The 20,299-nt window shown below is 41.8% G+C and overlaps 14 non-coding genes across 14 annotated transcripts; all 14 read left to right on the top strand.

Moving 5' to 3' along the window:
- The first annotated feature begins 37 nt into the window (after positions 1-37).
- trnaw-cca (transfer RNA tryptophan (anticodon CCA)) lies at positions 38-109 on the top strand. Its single transcript has one exon. It is a non-coding gene; the product is annotated as a tRNA-Trp (tRNA).
- A 1,232-nt stretch (positions 110-1,341) lies between these two features.
- Positions 1,342-1,413, top strand: trnaw-cca (transfer RNA tryptophan (anticodon CCA)). Its single transcript has one exon. It is a non-coding gene; the product is annotated as a tRNA-Trp (tRNA).
- A 2,023-nt stretch (positions 1,414-3,436) lies between these two features.
- trnaw-cca (transfer RNA tryptophan (anticodon CCA)) lies at positions 3,437-3,508 on the top strand. The gene has a single exon. It is a non-coding gene; the product is annotated as a tRNA-Trp (tRNA).
- A 1,231-nt stretch (positions 3,509-4,739) lies between these two features.
- Positions 4,740-4,811, top strand: trnaw-cca (transfer RNA tryptophan (anticodon CCA)). Its single transcript has one exon. It is a non-coding gene; the product is annotated as a tRNA-Trp (tRNA).
- A 2,021-nt stretch (positions 4,812-6,832) lies between these two features.
- trnaw-cca (transfer RNA tryptophan (anticodon CCA)) lies at positions 6,833-6,904 on the top strand. Its single transcript has one exon. It is a non-coding gene; the product is annotated as a tRNA-Trp (tRNA).
- A 1,231-nt stretch (positions 6,905-8,135) lies between these two features.
- trnaw-cca (transfer RNA tryptophan (anticodon CCA)) lies at positions 8,136-8,207 on the top strand. The gene has a single exon. It is a non-coding gene; the product is annotated as a tRNA-Trp (tRNA).
- Positions 8,208-10,228: 2,021 nt separating this feature from the next.
- trnaw-cca (transfer RNA tryptophan (anticodon CCA)) lies at positions 10,229-10,300 on the top strand. The gene has a single exon. It is a non-coding gene; the product is annotated as a tRNA-Trp (tRNA).
- A 1,231-nt stretch (positions 10,301-11,531) lies between these two features.
- Positions 11,532-11,603, top strand: trnaw-cca (transfer RNA tryptophan (anticodon CCA)). Its single transcript has one exon. It is a non-coding gene; the product is annotated as a tRNA-Trp (tRNA).
- Positions 11,604-13,624: 2,021 nt separating this feature from the next.
- Positions 13,625-13,696, top strand: trnaw-cca (transfer RNA tryptophan (anticodon CCA)). The gene has a single exon. It is a non-coding gene; the product is annotated as a tRNA-Trp (tRNA).
- A 1,073-nt stretch (positions 13,697-14,769) lies between these two features.
- trnaw-cca (transfer RNA tryptophan (anticodon CCA)) lies at positions 14,770-14,841 on the top strand. Its single transcript has one exon. It is a non-coding gene; the product is annotated as a tRNA-Trp (tRNA).
- Positions 14,842-16,073: 1,232 nt separating this feature from the next.
- Positions 16,074-16,145, top strand: trnaw-cca (transfer RNA tryptophan (anticodon CCA)). The gene has a single exon. It is a non-coding gene; the product is annotated as a tRNA-Trp (tRNA).
- A 1,073-nt stretch (positions 16,146-17,218) lies between these two features.
- Positions 17,219-17,290, top strand: trnaw-cca (transfer RNA tryptophan (anticodon CCA)). The gene has a single exon. It is a non-coding gene; the product is annotated as a tRNA-Trp (tRNA).
- A 1,231-nt stretch (positions 17,291-18,521) lies between these two features.
- Positions 18,522-18,593, top strand: trnaw-cca (transfer RNA tryptophan (anticodon CCA)). Its single transcript has one exon. It is a non-coding gene; the product is annotated as a tRNA-Trp (tRNA).
- Positions 18,594-19,822: 1,229 nt separating this feature from the next.
- Positions 19,823-19,894, top strand: trnaw-cca (transfer RNA tryptophan (anticodon CCA)). Its single transcript has one exon. It is a non-coding gene; the product is annotated as a tRNA-Trp (tRNA).
- Positions 19,895-20,299: the final 405 nt, after the last annotated feature.

Below are 20,299 nucleotides of genomic sequence, written 5' to 3'. Positions count from 1 at the left end.
GAACTAGGCATTCTCTCCAAAGATGTTAAATGTCAATGACCTCGTGGCGCAATGGTAGCGCGTCTGACTCCAGATCAGAAGGTTGCGTGTTCAACTCACGTCGTGGTCATGGTTTTTATGTGTGCAATCTCTGCCGCCTTTACTCAGTGAATCAGCACAAGTACCAATGTGGCTTTACAGTACTAATCTCGCACAGAAACGAACAAACCAATGCTGCTTTTGATGAAAATTGTCTCTCACAAAAACCTGTCACACTGCAAAATCCTAAATGAAATCATGTGATTGTCAGTCTTCGAACAGGGAGTATAATGTATGCTTGGGGGCAGTTTTTTGATGCCTGGATGAGAAACGTTCCCAAAGTAAACTGCCTGTTACTCAGGCCCAGAAACTAGGATATGCATATAAATGGTATATTTGGATAGAACACACTCTACAGTTTCCAGAACTGTTAAAATAATGTCTCTGAGTATAACAGAACTGATATGGCAGGCAAAAACCTGAAGAAAAGTTATCCAGGAGGTGGGATTTTTTTGATGTGGGTAGTTTTCAATTGAATGCCTATTGAGTTTCTAATGGGTTAGGATCCAGATTCAACAAACTTTGCCGGTACTATTAGGATGTATTCGTCTGCATGTTTTGACCTCCTTTGAGCCAGTGTATTACTGAACACAATGCGCCAACAAAACAGAGTTTTTGGGATATAAAGAGGGACTTTCTCTGACAAAACAAACCTTTATTGTGGAGCTGGGACTCTTGTGACTGCAACCAGATGAAGATGTTCAAAGGTAAGTGATTCATTTTATCGCTATTTATGACTTTTGTGACTCGTCTACTTGGTTGGAATATGTTTTTGTAAGTGGGGCGCTGTCCTCAGATAATCGCATGGTAGGCTTTCGCAGTAAATCCTATTTGAAATGTGACAAAGCGGCTGGATTAACAAGAAGTTAATCTTTAAACCGATGTATAACACTTGTATTTTTGTGAATGTTTATATTGACTATTTCTATATTTTGAATTTGGCGCTCTGCAATTTCACCGGATGTTGTCGAGGTGGGTTGCTAGCAGAACACCTGCGCCAGAAAAGGTAAACATTAAAGCAACGCCCAAACAGGGACTTGAACCCTGGACCCTCAGATTAAAAGTCTGATGCTCTACCGACTGAGCTATCTGGGCTCTGCATCTGCTTATTTTCATACACTTAACCTGCCGGGCAGAGGCACGCGCTGATGGGGGTGGCATTGTCAGATGGTTCATTTCCCCAGAGAACCAGGCCTCCATTCCAAATTATACACTCATTAAAATCTGAACTAGGCATCCTCTCCAAAGATGTTAAATTCCAATGACCTCGTGGCGCAATGGTAGCGCGTCTGACTCCAGATCAGAAGGTTGCGTGTTCAACTCACGTCGTGGTCATGGTTTTTATGTGTGCAATCTCTGCCGCCTATACTCAGTGAATCAGCACAAGTACCAATGTGGCTTTACAGTACTAATCTCGCACAGAAACGAACAAACCAATGCTGCTTTTGATGAAAATTGTCTCTCACAAAAACCTGTCACACTGCAAAATCCTAAATGAAATCATGTGATTGTCAGTCTTCGAACAGGGAGTTTAATGTATGCTTGGGGGCAGTTTTTTGATGCCTGGATGAGAAACGTTCCCAAAGTAAACTGCCTGTTACTCAGGCCCAGAAACTAGGATATGCATATAAATTGTATATTTGGATAGAACACACTCTACAGTTTCCAGAACTGTTAAAATAATGTCTCTGAGTATAACAGAACTGATATGGCAGGCAAAAACCTGAAGAAAAGTTATCCAGGAGGTGGGATTTTTTTGATGTGGGTAGTTTTCAATTGAATGCCTATTGAGTTTCTAATGGGTTAGGATCCAGATTCAACAAACTTTGCCGGTACTATTAGGATGTATTCGTCTGCATGTTTTGACCTCCTTTGAGCCAGTGTATTACTGAACACAATGCGCCAACAAAACAGAGTTTTTGGGATATAAAGAGGGACTTTCTCTGACAAAACAAACCTTTATTGTGGAGCTGGGACTCTTGTGACTGCAACCAGATGAAGATGTTCAAAGGTAAGTGATTCATTTTATCGCTATTTATGACTTTTGTGACTCGTCTACTTGGTTGGAATATGTTTTTGTAAGTGGGGCGCTGTCCTCAGATAATCGCATGGTAGGCTTTCGCAGTAAATCCTATTTGAAATGTGACAAAGCGGCTGGATTAACAAGAAGTTAATCTTTAAACCGATGTATAACACTTGTATTTTTGTGAATGTTTATATTGACTATTTCTATATTTTGAATTTGGCGCTCTGCAATTTCACCGGATGTTGTCGAGGTGGGTTGCTAGCAGAACACCTGCGCCAGAAAAGGTAAACATTAAAGCAACGCCCAAACAGGGACTTGAACCCTGGACCCTCAGATTAAAAGTCTGATGCTCTACCGACTGAGCTATCTGGGCTCTGCATCTGCTTATTTTCATACACTTAACCTGCCGGGCAGAGGCACGCGCTGATGGGGGTGGCATTGTCAGATGGTTCATTTCCCCAGAGAACCAGGCCTCCATTCCAAATTATACACTCATTAAAATCTGAACTAGGCATCCTCTCCAAAGATGTTAAATTCCAATGACCTCGTGGCGCAATGGTAGCGCAACTGGCTCCAGATCAGAAGGTTGCGTGTTCAACTCACGTCGTGGTCATGGTTTTTATGTGTGCAATCTCTGCCGCCTATACTCAGTGAATCAGCACAAGTACCAATGTGGCTTTACAGTACTAATCTCGCACAGAAACGAACAAACCAATGCTGCTTTTGATGAAAATTGTCTCTCACAAAAACCTGCAACCAGATGAAGATGTTCAAAGGTAAGTGATTCATTTTATCGCTATTTATGACTTTTGTGACTCGTCTACTTGGTTGGAATATGTTTTTGTAAGTGGGGCGCTGTCCTCAGATAATCGCATGGTAGGCTTTCGCAGTAAATCCTATTTGAAATGTGACAAAGCGGCTGGATTAACAAGAAGTTAATCTTTAAACCGATGTATAACACTTGTATTTTTGTGAATGTTTATATTGACTATTTCTATATTTTGAATTTGGCGCTCTGCAATTTCACCGGATGTTGTCGAGGTGGGTTGCTAGCAGAACACCTGCGCCAGAAAAGGTAAACATTAAAGCAACGCCCAAACAGGGACTTGAACCCTGGACCCTCAGATTAAAAGTCTGATGCTCTACCGACTGAGCTATCTGGGCTCTGCATCTGCTTATTTTCATACACTTAACCTGCCGGGCAGAGGCACGCGCTGATGGGGGTGGCATTGTCAGATGGTTCATTTCCCCAGAGAACCAGGCCTCCATTCCAAATTATACACTCATTAAAATCTGAACTAGGCATCCTCTCCAAAGATGTTAAATTCCAATGACCTCGTGGCGCAATGGTAGCGCGTCTGACTCCAGATCAGAAGGTTGCGTGTTCAACTCACGTCGTGGTCATGGTTTTCATGTGTGCAATCTCTGCCGCCTATACTCAGTGAATCAGCACAAGTACCAATGTGGCTTTACAGTACTAATCTCGCACAGAAACGAACAAACCAATGCTGCTTTTGATGAAATTTGTCTCTCACAAAAACCTGTCACACTGCAAAATCCTAAATGAAATCATGTGATTGTCAGTCTTCGAACAGGGAGTTTAATGTATGCTTGGGGGCAGTTTTTTGATGCCTGGATGAGAAACGTTCCCAAAGTAAACTGCCTGTTACTCAGGCCCAGAAACTAGGATATGCATATAAATGGTAGATTTGGATAGAACACACTCTACAGTTTCCAGAACTGTTAAAATAATGTCTCTGAGTATAACAGAACTGATATGGCAGGCAAAAACCTGAAGAAAAGTTATCCAGGAGGTGGGATTTTTTTGATGTGGGTAGTTTTCAATTGAATGCCTATTGAGTTTCTAATGGGTTAGGATCCAGATTCAACAAACTTTGCCGGTACTATTAGGATGTATTCGTCTGCATGTTTTGACCTCCTTTGAGCCAGTGTATTACTGAACACAATGCGCCAACAAAACAGAGTTTTTGGGATATAAAGAGGGACTTTCTCTGACAAAACAAACCTTTATTGTGGAGCTGGGACTCTTGTGACTGCAACCAGATGAAGATGTTCAAAGGTAAGTGATTCATTTTATCGCTATTTATGACTTTTGTGACTCGTCTACTTGGTTGGAATATGTTTTTGTAAGTGGGGCGCTGTCCTCAGATAATCGCATGGTAGGCTTTCGCAGTAAATCCTATTTGAAATGTGACAAAGCGGCTGGATTAACAAGAAGTTAATCTTTAAACCGATGTATAACACTTGTATTTTTGTGAATGTTTATATTGACTATTTCTATATTTTGAATTTGGCGCTCTGCAATTTCACCGGATGTTGTCGAGGTGGGTTGCTAGCAGAACACCTGCGCCAGAAAAGGTAAACATTAAAGCAACGCCCAAACAGGGACTTGAACCCTGGACCCTCAGATTAAAAGTCTGATGCTCTACCGACTGAGCTATCTGGGCACTTACCTGCTTATTTTCATACACTTAACCTGCCGGGCAGAGGCACGCGCTGATGGGGGTGGCATTGTCAGATGGTTCATTTCCCCAGAGAACCAGGCCTCCATTCCAAATTATACACTCATTAAAATCTGAACTAGGCATCCTCTCCAAAGATGTTAAATTCCAATGACCTCGTGGCGCAATGGTAGCGTGTCTGACTCCAGATCAGAAGGTTGTGTGTTCAACTCACGTCGTGGTCATGGTTTTTATGTGTGCAATCTCTGCCGCCTATACTCAGTGAATCAGCACAAGTACCAATGTGGCTTTACAGTACTAATCTCGCACAGAAACGAACAAACCAATGCTGCTTTTGATGAAAATTGTCTCTCACAAAAACCTGTCACTGCAAAATCCTAAATGAAATCATGTGATTGTCAGTCTTCGAACAGGGAGTTTAATGTATGCTTGGGGGCAGTTTTTTGATGCCTGGATGAGAAACGTTCCCAAAGTAAACTGCCTGTTACTCAGGCCCAGAAACTAGGATATGCATATAAATTGTATATTTGGATAGAACACACTCTACAGTTTCCAGAACTGTTAAAATAATGTCTCTGAGTATAACAGAACTGATATGGCAGGCAAAAACCTGAAGAAAAGTTATCCAGGAGGTGGGATTTTTTTGATGTGGGTAGTTTTCAATTGAATGCCTATTGAGTTTCTAATGGGTTAGGATCCAGATTCAACAAACTTTGCCGGTACTATTAGGATGTATTTGTCTGCATGTTTTGACCTCCTTTGAGCCAGTGTATTACTGAACACAATGCGCCAACAAAACAGAGTTTTTGGGATATAAAGAGGGACTTTCTCTGACAAAACAAACCTTTATTGTGGAGCTGGGACTCTTGTGACTGCAACCAGATGAAGATGTTCAAAGGTAAGTGATTCATTTTATCGCTATTTATGACTTTTGTGACTCGTCTACTTGGTTGGAATATGTTTTTGTAAGTGGGGCGCTGTCCTCAGATAATCGCATGGTAGGCTTTCGCAGTAAATCCTATTTGAAATGTGACAAAGCGGCTGGATTAACAAGAAGTTAATCTTTAAACCGATGTATAACACTTGTATTTTTGTGAATGTTTATATTGACTATTTCTATATTTTGAATTTGGCGCTCTGCAATTTCACCGGATGTTGTCGAGGTGGGTTGCTAGCAGAACACCTGCGCCAGAAAAGGTAAACATTAAAGCAACGGCCAAACAGGGACTATAACCCTGGACCCTCAGATTAAAAGTCTGATGCTCTACCGACTGAGCTATCTGGGCTCTGCATCTGCTTATTTTCATACACTTAACCTGCCGGGCAGAGGCACGCGCTGATGGGGGTGGCATTGTCAGATGGTTCATTTCCCCAGAGAACCAGGCCTCCATTCCAAATTATACACTCATTAAAATCTGAACTAGGCATCCTCTCCAAAGATGTTAAATTCCAATGACCTCGTGGCGCAATGGTAGCGCAACTGGCTCCAGATCAGAAGGTTGCGTGTTCAACTCACGTCGTGGTCATGGTTTTTATGTGTGCAATCTCTGCCGCCTATACTCAGTGAATCAGCACAAGTACCAATGTGGCTTTACAGTACTAATCTCGCACAGAAACGAACAAACCAATGCTGCTTTTGATGAAAATTGTCTCTCACAAAAACCTGCAACCAGATGAAGATGTTCAAAGGTAAGTGATTCATTTTATCGCTATTTATGACTTTTGTGACTCGTCTACTTGGTTGGAATATGTTTTTGTAAGTGGGGCGCTGTCCTCAGATAATCGCATGGTAGGCTTTCGCAGTAAATCCTATTTGAAATGTGACAAAGCGGCTGGATTAACAAGAAGTTAATCTTTAAACCGATGTATAACACTTGTATTTTTGTGAATGTTTATATTGACTATTTCTATATTTTGAATTTGGCGCTCTGCAATTTCACCGGATGTTGTCGAGGTGGGTTGCTAGCAGAACACCTGCGCCAGAAAAGATAAACATTAAAGCAACGCCCAAACAGGGACTTGAACCCTGGACCCTCAGATTAAAAGTCTGATGCTCTACCGACTGAGCTATCTGGGCTCTGCATCTGCTTATTTTCATACACTTAACCTGCCGGGCAGAGGCACGCGCTGATGGGGGTGGCATTGTCAGATGGTTCATTTCCCCAGAGAACCAGGCCTCCATTCCAAATTATACACTCATTAAAATCTGAACTAGGCATCCTCTCCAAAGATGTTAAATTCCAATGACCTCGTGGCGCAATGGTAGCGCGTCTGACTCCAGATCAGAAGGTTGCGTGTTCAACTCACGTCGTGGTCATGGTTTTCATGTGTGCAATCTCTGCCGCCTATACTCAGTGAATCAGCACAAGTACCAATGTGGCTTTACAGTACTAATCTCGCACAGAAACGAACAAACCAATGCTGCTTTTGATGAAATTTGTCTCTCACAAAAACCTGTCACACTGCAAAATCCTAAATGAAATCATGTGATTGTCAGTCTTCGAACAGGGAGTTTAATGTATGCTTGGGGGCAGTTTTTTGATGCCTGGATGAGAAACGTTCCCAAAGTAAACTGCCTGTTACTCAGGCCCAGAAACTAGGATATGCATATAAATGGTAGATTTGGATAGAACACACTCTACAGTTTCCAGAACTGTTAAAATAATGTCTCTGAGTATAACAGAACTGATATGGCAGGCAAAAACCTGAAGAAAAGTTATCCAGGAGGTGGGATTTTTTTGATGTGGGTAGTTTTCAATTGAATGCCTATTGAGTTTCTAATGGGTTAGGATCCAGATTCAACAAACTTTGCCGGTACTATTAGGATGTATTCGTCTGCATGTTTTGACCTCCTTTGAGCCAGTGTATTACTGAACACAATGCGCCAACAAAACAGAGTTTTTGGGATATAAAGAGGGACTTTCTCTGACAAAACAAACCTTTATTGTGGAGCTGGGACTCTTGTGACTGCAACCAGATGAAGATGTTCAAAGGTAAGTGATTCATTTTATCGCTATTTATGACTTTTGTGACTCGTCTACTTGGTTGGAATATGTTTTTGTAAGTGGGGCGCTGTCCTCAGATAATCGCATGGTAGGCTTTCGCAGTAAATCCTATTTGAAATGTGACAAAGCGGCTGGATTAACAAGAAGTTAATCTTTAAACCGATGTATAACACTTGTATTTTTGTGAATGTTTATATTGACTATTTCTATATTTTGAATTTGGCGCTCTGCAATTTCACCGGATGTTGTCGAGGTGGGTTGCTAGCAGAACACCTGCGCCAGAAAAGGTAAACATTAAAGCAACGCCCAAACAGGGACTTGAACCCTGGACCCTCAGATTAAAAGTCTGATGCTCTACCGACTGAGCTATCTGGGCACTTACCTGCTTATTTTCATACACTTAACCTGCCGGGCAGAGGCACGCGCTGATGGGGGTGGCATTGTCAGATGGTTCATTTCCCCAGAGAACCAGGCCTCCATTCCAAATTATACACTCATTAAAATCTGAACTAGGCATCCTCTCCAAAGATGTTAAATTCCAATGACCTCGTGGCGCAATGGTAGCGTGTCTGACTCCAGATCAGAAGGTTGTGTGTTCAACTCACGTCGTGGTCATGGTTTTTATGTGTGCAATCTCTGCCGCCTATACTCAGTGAATCAGCACAAGTACCAATGTGGCTTTACAGTACTAATCTCGCACAGAAACGAACAAACCAATGCTGCTTTTGATGAAAATTGTCTCTCACAAAAACCTGTCACTGCAAAATCCTAAATGAAATCATGTGATTGTCAGTCTTCGAACAGGGAGTTTAATGTATGCTTGGGGGCAGTTTTTTGATGCCTGGATGAGAAACGTTCCCAAAGTAAACTGCCTGTTACTCAGGCCCAGAAACTAGGATATGCATATAAATTGTATATTTGGATAGAACACACTCTACAGTTTCCAGAACTGTTAAAATAATGTCTCTGAGTATAACAGAACTGATATGGCAGGCAAAAACCTGAAGAAAAGTTATCCAGGAGGTGGGATTTTTTTGATGTGGGTAGTTTTCAATTGAATGCCTATTGAGTTTCTAATGGGTTAGGATCCAGATTCAACAAACTTTGCCGGTACTATTAGGATGTATTTGTCTGCATGTTTTGACCTCCTTTGAGCCAGTGTATTACTGAACACAATGCGCCAACAAAACAGAGTTTTTGGGATATAAAGAGGGACTTTCTCTGACAAAACAAACCTTTATTGTGGAGCTGGGACTCTTGTGACTGCAACCAGATGAAGATGTTCAAAGGTAAGTGATTCATTTTATCGCTATTTATGACTTTTGTGACTCGTCTACTTGGTTGGAATATGTTTTTGTAAGTGGGGCGCTGTCCTCAGATAATCGCATGGTAGGCTTTCGCAGTAAATCCTATTTGAAATGTGACAAAGCGGCTGGATTAACAAGAAGTTAATCTTTAAACCGATGTATAACACTTGTATTTTTGTGAATGTTTATATTGACTATTTCTATATTTTGAATTTGGCGCTCTGCAATTTCACCGGATGTTGTCGAGGTGGGTTGCTAGCAGAACACCTGCGCCAGAAAAGGTAAACATTAAAGCAACGGCCAAACAGGGACTATAACCCTGGACCCTCAGATTAAAAGTCTGATGCTCTACCGACTGAGCTATCTGGGCTCTGCATCTGCTTATTTTCATACACTTAACCTGCCGGGCAGAGGCACGCGCTGATGGGGGTGGCATTGTCAGATGGTTCATTTCCCCAGAGAACCAGGCCTCCATTCCAAATTATACACTCATTAAAATCTGAACTAGGCATCCTCTCCAAAGATGTTAAATTCCAATGACCTCGTGGCGCAATGGTAGCGCAACTGGCTCCAGATCAGAAGGTTGCGTGTTCAACTCACGTCGTGGTCATGGTTTTTATGTGTGCAATCTCTGCCGCCTATACTCAGTGAATCAGCACAAGTACCAATGTGGCTTTACAGTACTAATCTCGCACAGAAACGAACAAACCAATGCTGCTTTTGATGAAAATTGTCTCTCACAAAAACCTGCAACCAGATGAAGATGTTCAAAGGTAAGTGATTCATTTTATCGCTATTTATGACTTTTGTGACTCGTCTACTTGGTTGGAATATGTTTTTGTAAGTGGGGCGCTGTCCTCAGATAATCGCATGGTAGGCTTTCGCAGTAAATCCTATTTGAAATGTGACAAAGCGGCTGGATTAACAAGAAGTTAATCTTTAAACCGATGTATAACACTTGTATTTTTGTGAATGTTTATATTGACTATTTCTATATTTTGAATTTGGCGCTCTGCAATTTCACCGGATGTTGTCGAGGTGGGTTGCTAGCAGAACACCTGCGCCAGAAAAGGTAAACATTAAAGCAACGCCCAAACAGGGACTTGAACCCTGGACCCTCAGATTAAAAGTCTGATGCTCTACCGACTGAGCTATCTGGGCTCTGCATCTGCTTATTTTCATACACTTAACCTGCCGGGCAGAGGCACGCGCTGATGGGGGTGGCATTGTCAGATGGTTCATTTCCCCAGAGAACCAGGCCTCCATTCCAAATTATACACTCATTAAAATCTGAACTAGGCATCCTCTCCAAAGATGTTAAATTCCAATGACCTCGTGGCGCAATGGTAGCGCGTCTGACTCCAGATCAGAAGGTTGCGTGTTCAACTCACGTCGTGGTCATGGTTTTCATGTGTGCAATCTCTGCCGCCTATACTCAGTGAATCAGCACAAGTACCAATGTGGCTTTACAGTACTAATCTCGCACAGAAACGAACAAACCAATGCTGCTTTTGATGAAATTTGTCTCTCACAAAAACCTGTCACACTGCAAAATCCTAAATGAAATCATGTGATTGTCAGTCTTCGAACAGGGAGTTTAATGTATGCTTGGGGGCAGTTTTTTGATGCCTGGATGAGAAACGTTCCCAAAGTAAACTGCCTGTTACTCAGGCCCAGAAACTAGGATATGCATATAAATGGTAGATGTGGATAGAACACACTCTACAGTTTCCAGAACTGTTAAAATAATGTCTCTGAGTATAACAGAACTGATATGGCAGGCAAAAACCTGAAGAAAAGTTATCCAGGAGGTGGGATTTTTTTGATGTGGGTAGTTTTCAATTGAATGCCTATTGAGTTTCTAATGGGTTAGGATCCAGATTCAACAAACTTTGCCGGTACTATTAGGATGTATTCGTCTGCATGTTTTGACCTCCTTTGAGCCAGTGTATTACTGAACACAATGCGCCAACAAAACAGAGTTTTTGGGATATAAAGAGGGACTTTCTCTGACAAAACAAACCTTTATTGTGGAGCTGGGACTCTTGTGACTGCAACCAGATGAAGATGTTCAAAGGTAAGTGATTCATTTTATCGCTATTTATGACTTTTGTGACTCGTCTACTTGGTTGGAATATGTTTTTGTAAGTGGGGCGCTGTCCTCAGATAATCGCATGGTAGGCTTTCGCAGTAAATCCTATTTGAAATGTGACAAAGCGGCTGGATTAACAAGAAGTTAATCTTTAAACCGATGTATAACACTTGTATTTTTGTGAATGTTTATATTGACTATTTCTATATTTTGAATTTGGCGCTCTGCAATTTCACCGGATGTTGTCGAGGTGGGTTGCTAGCAGAACACCTGCGCCAGAAAAGGTAAACATTAAAGCAACGCCCAAACAGGGACTTGAACCCTGGACCCTCAGATTAAAAGTCTGATGCTCTACCGACTGAGCTATCTGGGCACTTACCTGCTTATTTTCATACACTTAACCTGCCGGGCAGAGGCACGCGCTGATGGGGGTGGCATTGTCAGATGGTTCATTTCCCCAGAGAACCAGGCCTCCATTCCAAATTATACACTCATTAAAATCTGAACTAGGCATCCTCTCCAAAGATGTTAAATTCCAATGACCTCGTGGCGCAATGGTAGCGTGTCTGACTCCAGATCAGAAGGTTGTGTGTTCAACTCACGTCGTGGTCATGGTTTTTATGTGTGCAATCTCTGCCGCCTATACTCAGTGAATCAGCACAAGTACCAATGTGGCTTTACAGTACTAATCTCGCACAGAAACGAACAAACCAATGCTGCTTTTGATGAAAATTGTCTCTCACAAAAACCTGTCACTGCAAAATCCTAAATGAAATCATGTGATTGTCAGTCTTCGAACAGGGAGTTTAATGTATGCTTGGGGGCAGTTTTTTGATGCCTGGATGAGAAACGTTCCCAAAGTAAACTGCCTGTTACTCAGGCCCAGAAACTAGGATATGCATATAAATTGTATATTTGGATAGAACACACTCTACAGTTTCCAGAACTGTTAAAATAATGTCTCTGAGTATAACAGAACTGATATGGCAGGCAAAAACCTGAAGAAAAGTTATCCAGGAGGTGGGATTTTTTTGATGTGGGTAGTTTTCAATTGAATGCCTATTGAGTTTCTAATGGGTTAGGATCCAGATTCAACAAACTTTGCCGGTACTATTAGGATGTATTTGTCTGCATGTTTTGACCTCCTTTGAGCCAGTGTATTACTGAACACAATGCGCCAACAAAACAGAGTTTTTGGGATATAAAGAGGGACTTTCTCTGACAAAACAAACCTTTATTGTGGAGCTGGGACTCTTGTGACTGCAACCAGATGAAGATGTTCAAAGGTAAGTGATTCATTTTATCGCTATTTATGACTTTTGTGACTCGTCTACTTGGTTGGAATATGTTTTTGTAAGTGGGGCGCTGTCCTCAGATAATCGCATGGTAGGCTTTCGCAGTAAATCCTATTTGAAATGTGACAAAGCGGCTGGATTAACAAGAAGTTAATCTTTAAACCGATGTATAACACTTGTATTTTTGTGAATGTTTATATTGACTATTTCTATATTTTGAATTTGGCGCTCTGCAATTTCACCGGATGTTGTCGAGGTGGGTTGCTAGCAGAACACCTGCGCCAGAAAAGGTAAACATTAAAGCAACGCCCAAACAGGGACTTGAACCCTGGACCCTCAGATTAAAAGTCTGATGCTCTACCGACTGAGCTATCTGGGCTCTGCATCTGCTTATTTTCATACACTTAACCTGCCGGGCAGAGGCACGCGCTGATGGGGGTGGCATTGTCAGATGGTTCATTTCCCCAGAGAACCAGGCCTCCATTCCAAATTATACACTCATTAAAATCTGAACTAGGCATCCTCTCCAAAGATGTTAAATTCCAATGACCTCGTGGCGCAATGGTAGCGCAACTGGCTCCAGATCAGAAGGTTGCGTGTTCAACTCACGTCGTGGTCATGGTTTTTATGTGTGCAATCTCTGCCGCCTATACTCAGTGAATCAGCACAAGTACCAATGTGGCTTTACAGTACTAATCTCGCACAGAAACGAACAAACCAATGCTGCTTTTGATGAAAATTGTCTCTCACAAAAACCTGCAACCAGATGAAGATGTTCAAAGGTAAGTGATTCATTTTATCGCTATTTATGACTTTTGTGACTCGTCTACTTGGTTGGAATATGTTTTTGTAAGTGGGGCGCTGTCCTCAGATAATCGCATGGTAGGCTTTCGCAGTAAATCCTATTTGAAATGTGACAAAGCGGCTGGATTAACAAGAAGTTAATCTTTAAACCGATGTATAACACTTGTATTTTTGTGAATGTTTATATTGACTATTTCTATATTTTGAATTTGGCGCTCTGCAATTTCACCGGATGTTGTCGAGGTGGGTTGCTAGCAGAACACCTGCGCCAGAAAAGGTAAACATTAAAGCAACGCCCAAACAGGGACTTGAACCCTGGACCCTCAGATTAAAAGTCTGATGCTCTACCGACTGAGCTATCTGGGCTCTGCATCTGCTTATTTTCATACACTTAACCTGCCGGGCAGAGGCACGCGCTGATGGGGGTGGCATTGTCAGATGGTTCATTTCCCCAGAGAACCAGGCCTCCATTCCAAATTATACACTCATTAAAATCTGAACTAGGCATCCTCTCCAAAGATGTTAAATTCCAATGACCTCGTGGCGCAATGGTAGCGCGTCTGACTCCAGATCAGAAGGTTGCGTGTTCAACTCACGTCGTGGTCATGGTTTTCATGTGTGCAATCTCTGCCGCCTATACTCAGTGAATCAGCACAAGTACCAATGTGGCTTTACAGTACTAATCTCGCACAGAAACGAACAAACCAATGCTGCTTTTGATGAAATTTGTCTCTCACAAAAACCTGTCACACTGCAAAATCCTAAATGAAATCATGTGATTGTCAGTCTTCGAACAGGGAGTTTAATGTATGCTTGGGGGCAGTTTTTTGATGCCTGGATGAGAAACGTTCCCAAAGTAAACTGCCTGTTACTCAGGCCCAGAAACTAGGATATGCATATAAATGGTAGATTTGGATAGAACACACTCTACAGTTTCCAGAACTGTTAAAATAATGTCTCTGAGTATAACAGAACTGATATGGCAGGCAAAAACCTGAAGAAAAGTTATCCAGGAGGTGGGATTTTTTTGATGTGGGTAGTTTTCAATTGAATGCCTATTGAGTTTCTAATGGGTTAGGATCCAGATTCAACAAACTTTGCCGGTACTATTAGGATGTATTCGTCTGCATGTTTTGACCTCCTTTGAGCCAGTGTATTACTGAACACAATGCGCCAACAAAACAGAGTTTTTGGGATATAAAGAGGGACTTTCTCTGACAAAACAAACCTTTATTGTGGAGCTGGGACTCTTGTGACTGCAACCAGATGAAGATGTTCAAAGGTAAGTGATTCATTTTATCGCTATTTATGACTTTTGTGACTTGTCTACTTGGTTGGAATATGTTTTTGTAAGTGGGGCGCTGTCCTCAGATAATCGCATGGTAGGCTTTCGCAGTAAATCCTATTTGAAATGTGACAAAGCGGCTGGATTAACAAGAAGTTAATCTTTAAACCGATGTATAACACTTGTAAGCAACGCCCAAACAGGGACTTGAACCCTGGACCCTCAGATTAAAAGTCTGATGCTCTACCGACTGAGCTATCTGGGCAGAGGCAAGCGCTGATGGGGGTGGCATTGTCAGATGGTTCATTTCCCCAGAGAACCAGGCCTCCATTCCAAATTATACACTCATTAAAATCTGAACTAGGCATCCTCTCCAAAGATGTTAAATTCCAATGACCTCGTGGCGCAATGGTAGCGCGTCTGACTCCAGATCAGAAGGTTGCGTGTTCAACTCACGTCGTGGTCATGGTTTTTATGTGTGCAATCTCTGCCGCCTATACTCAGTGAATCAGCACAAGTACCAATGTGGCTTTACAGTACTAATCTCGCACAGAAACGAACAAACCAATGCTGCTTTTGATGAAAATTGTCTCTCACAAAAACCTGTCACACTGCAAAATCCTAAATGAAATCATGTGATTGTCAGTCTTCGAACAGGGAGTTTAATGTATGCTTGGGGGCAGTTTTTTGATGCCTGGATGAGAAACGTTCCCAAAGTAAACTGCCTGTTACTCAGGCCCAGAAACTAGGATATGCATATAAATGGTATATTTGGATAGAACACACTCTTCAGTTTCCAGAACTGTTAAAATAATGTCTCTGAGTATAACAGAACTGATATGGCAGGCAAAAACCTGAAGAAAAGTTATCCAGGAGGTGGGATTTTTTTGATGTGGGTAGTTTTCAATTGAATGCCTATTGAGTTTCTAATGGGTTAGGATCCAGATTCAACAAACTTTGCCGGTACTATTAGGATGTATTCGTCTGCATGTTTTGACCTCCTTTGAGCCAGTGTATTACTGAACACAATGCGCCAACAAAACAGAGTTTTTGGGATATAAAGAGGGACTTTCTCTGACAAAACAAACCTTTATTGTGGAGCTGGGACTCTTGTGACTGCAACCAGATGAAGATGTTCAAAGGTAAGTGATTCATTTTATCGCTATTTATGACTTTTGTGACTCGTCTACTTGGTTGGAATATGTTTTTGTAAGTGGGGCGCTGTCCTCAGATAATCGCATGGTAGGCTTTCGCAGTAAATCCTATTTGAAATGTGACAAAGCGGCTGGATTAACAAGAAGTTAATCTTTAAACCGATGTATAACACTTGTATTTTTGTGAATGTTTATATTGACTATTTCTATATTTTGAATTTGGCGCTCTGCAATTTCACCGGATGTTGTCGAGGTGGGTTGCTAGCAGAACACCTGCGCCAGAAAAGGTAAACATTAAAGCAACGCCCAAACAGGGACTTGAACCCTGGACCCTCAGATTAAAAGTCTGATGCTCTACCGACTGAGCTATCTGGGCTCTGCATCTGCTTATTTTCATACACTTAACCTGCCGGGCAGAGGCACGCGCTGATGGGGGTGGCATTGTCAGATGGTTCATTTCCCCAGAGAACCAGGCCTCCATTCCAAATTATACACTCATTAAAATCTGAACTAGGCATCCTCTCCAAAGATGTTAAATTCCAATGACCTCGTGGCGCAATGGTAGCGCGTCTGACTCCAGATCAGAAGGTTGCGTGTTCAACTCACGTCGTGGTCATGGTTTTCATGTGTGCAATCTCTGCCGCCTATACTCAGTGAATCAGCACAAGTACCAATGTGGCTTTACAGTACTAATCTCGCACAGAAACGAACAAACCAATGCTGCTTTTGATGAAATTTGTCTCTCACAAAAACCTGTCACACTGCAAAATCCTAAATGAAATCATGTGATTGTCAGTCTTCGAACAGGGAGTTTAATGTATGCTTGGGGGCAGTTTTTTGATGCCTGGATGAGAAACGTTCCCAAAGTAAACTGCCTGTTACTCAGGCCCAGAAACTAGGATATGCATATAAATGGTATATTTGGATAGAACACACTCTACAGTTTCCAGAACTGTTAAAATAATGTCTCTGAGTATAACAGAACTGATATGGCAGGCAAAAACCTGAAGAAAAGTTATCCAGGAGGTGGGATTTTTTTGATGTGGGTAGTTTTCAATTGAATGCCTATTGAGTTTCTAATGGGTTAGGATCCAGATTCAACAAACTTTGCCGGTACTATTAGGATGTATTCGTCTGCATGTTTTGACCTCCTTTGAGCCAGTGTATTACTGAACACAATGCGCCAACAAAACAGAGTTTTTGGGATATAAAGAGGGACTTTCTCTGACAAAACAAACCTTTATTGTGGAGCTGGGACTCTTGTGACTGCAACCAGATGAAGATGTTCAAAGGTAAGTGATTCATTTTATCGCTATTTATGACTTTTGTGACTTGTCTACTTGGTTGGAATATGTTTTTGTAAGTGGGGCGCTGTCCTCAGATAATCGCATGGTAGGCTTTCGCAGTAAATCCTATTTGAAATGTGACAAAGCGGCTGGATTAACAAGAAGTTAATCTTTAAACCGATGTATAACACTTGTAAGCAACGCCCAAACAGGGACTTGAACCCTGGACCCTCAGATTAAAAGTCTGATGCTCTACCGACTGAGCTATCTGGGCAGAGGCAAGCGCTGATGGGGGTGGCATTGTCAGATGGTTCATTTCCCCAGAGAACCAGGCCTCCATTCCAAATTATACACTCATTAAAATCTGAACTAGGCATCCTCTCCAAAGATGTTAAATTCCAATGACCTCGTGGCGCAATGGTAGCGCGTCTGACTCCAGATCAGAAGGTTGCGTGTTCAACTCACGTCGTGGTCATGGTTTTTATGTGTGCAATCTCTGCCGCCTATACTCAGTGAATCAGCACAAGTACCAATGTGGCTTTACAGTACTAATCTCGCACAGAAACGAACAAACCAATGCTGCTTTTGATGAAAATTGTCTCTCACAAAAACCTGTCACACTGCAAAATCCTAAATGAAATCATGTGATTGTCAGTCTTCGAACAGGGAGTTTAATGTATGCTTGGGGGCAGTTTTTTGATGCCTGGATGAGAAACGTTCCCAAAGTAAACTGCCTGTTACTCAGGCCCAGAAACTAGGATATGCATATAAATGGTATATTTGGATAGAACACACTCTTCAGTTTCCAGAACTGTTAAAATAATGTCTCTGAGTATAACAGAACTGATATGGCAGGCAAAAACCTGAAGAAAAGTTATCCAGGAGGTGGGATTTTTTTGATGTGGGTAGTTTTCAATTGAATGCCTATTGAGTTTCTAATGGGTTAGGATCCAGATTCAACAAACTTTGCCGGTACTATTAGGATGTATTCGTCTGCATGTTTTGACCTCCTTTGAGCCAGTGTATTACTGAACACAATGCGCCAACAAAACAGAGTTTTTGGGATATAAAGAGGGACTTTCTCTGACAAAACAAACCTTTATTGTGGAGCTGGGACTCTTGTGACTGCAACCAGATGAAGATGTTCAAAGGTAAGTGATTCATTTTATCGCTATTTATGACTTTTGTGACTCGTCTACTTGGTTGGAATATGTTTTTGTAAGTGGGGCGCTGTCCTCAGATAATCGCATGGTAGGCTTTCGCAGTAAATCCTATTTGAAATGTGACAAAGCGGCTGGATTAACAAGAAGTTAATCTTTAAACCGATGTATAACACTTGTATTTTTGTGAATGTTTATATTGACTATTTCTATATTTTGAATTTGGCGCTCTGCAATTTCACCGGATGTTGTCGAGGTGGGTTGCTAGCAGAACACCTGCGCCAGAAAAGGTAAACATTAAAGCAACGCCCAAACAGGGACTTGAACCCTGGACCCTCAGATTAAAAGTCTGATGCGCTACCGACTGAGCTATCTGGGCACTTACCTGCTTATTTTCATACACTTAACCTGCCGGGCAGAGGCACGCGCTGATGGGGGTGGCATTGTCAGATGGTTCATTTCCCCAGAGAACCAGGCCTCCATTCCAAATTATACACTCATTAAAATCTGAACTAGGCATCCTCTCCAAAGATGTTAAATTCCAATGACCTCGTGGCGCAATGGTAGCGCGTCTGACTCCAGATCAGAAGGTTGCGTGTTCAACTCACGTCGTGGTCATGGTTTTTATGTGTGCAATCTCTGCCGCCTATACTCAGTGAATCAGCACAAGTACCAATGTGGCTTTACAGTACTAATCTCGCACAGAAACGAACAAACCAATGCTGCTTTTGATGAAAATTGTCTCTCACAAAAACCTGTCACTGCAAAATCCTAAATGAAATCATGTGATTGTCAGTCTTCGAACAGGGAGTTTAATGTATGCTTGGGGGCAGTTTTTTGATGCCTGGATGAGAAACGTTCCCAAAGTAAACTGCCTGTTACTCAGGCCCAGAAACTAGGATATGCATATAAATTGTATATTTGGATAGAACACACTCTACAGTTTCCAGAACTGTTAAAATAATGTCTCTGAGTATAACAGAACTGATATGGCAGGCAAAAACCTGAAGAAAAGTTATCCAGGAGGTGGGATTTTTTTGATGTGGGTAGTTTTCAATTGAATGCCTATTGAGTTTCTAATGGGTTAGGATCCAGATTCAACAAACTTTGCCGGTACTATTAGGATGTATTCGTCTGCATGTTTTGACCTCCTTTGAGCCAGTGTATTACTGAACACAATGCGCCAACAAAACAGAGTTTTTGGGATATAAAGAGGGACTTTCTCTGACAAAACAAACCTTTATTGTGGAGCTGGGACTCTTGTGACTGCAACCAGATGAAGATGTTCAAAGGTAAGTGATTCATTTTATCGCTATTTATGACTTTTGTGACTCGTCTACTTGGTTGGAATATGTTTTTGTAAGTGGGGCGCTGTCCTCAGATAATCGCATGGTAGGCTTTCGCAGTAAATCCTATTTGAAATGTGACAAAGCGGCTGGATTAACAAGAAGTTAATCTTTAAACCGATGTATAACACTTGTATTTTTGTGAATGTTTATATTGACTATTTCTATATTTTGAATTTGGCGCTCTGCAATTTCACCGGATGTTGTCGAGGTGGGTTGCTAGCAGAACACCTGCGCCAGAAAAGGTAAACATTAAAGCAACGCCCAAACAGGGACTTGAACCCTGGACCCTCAGATTAAAAGTCTGATGCGCTACCGACTGAGCTATCTGGGCACTTACCTGCTTATTTTCATACACTTAACCTGCCGGGCAGAGGCACGCGCTGATGGGGGTGGCATTGTCAGATGGTTCATTTCCCCAGAGAACCAGGCCTCCATTCCAAATTATACACTCATTAAAATCTGAACTAGGCATCCTCTCCAAAGATGTTAAATTCCAATGACCTCGTGGCGCAATGGTAGCGCGTCTGACTCCAGATCAGAAGGTTGCGTGTTCAACTCACGTCGTGGTCATGGTTTTTATGTGTGCAATCTCTGCCGCCTATACTCAGTGAATCAGCACAAGTACCAATGTGGCTTTACAGTACTAATCTCGCACAGAAACGAACAAACCAATGCTGCTTTTGATGAAAATTGTCTCTCACAAAAACCTGTCACTGCAAAATCCTAAATGAAATCATGTGATTGTCAGTCTTCGAACAGGGAGTTTAATGTATGCTTGGGGGCAGTTTTTTGATGCCTGGATGAGAAACGTTCCCAAAGTAAACTGCCTGTTACTCAGGCCCAGAAACTAGGATATGCATATAAATTGTATATTTGGATAGAACACACTCTACAGTTTCCAGAACTGTTAAAATAATGTCTCTGAGTATAACAGAACTGATATGGCAGGCAAAAACCTGAAGAAAAGTTATCCAG

This window comes from Oncorhynchus mykiss, chromosome 28 (assembly GCF_057628025.1).
Source record: "Oncorhynchus mykiss isolate SJ-2025 chromosome 28, ASM5762802v1, whole genome shotgun sequence".
Taxonomy (NCBI): domain Eukaryota; kingdom Metazoa; phylum Chordata; class Actinopteri; order Salmoniformes; family Salmonidae; genus Oncorhynchus; species Oncorhynchus mykiss.
Note: the sequence above shows the minus strand (reverse complement) of the source record. Positions and strands in the feature narration are given on the sequence as shown.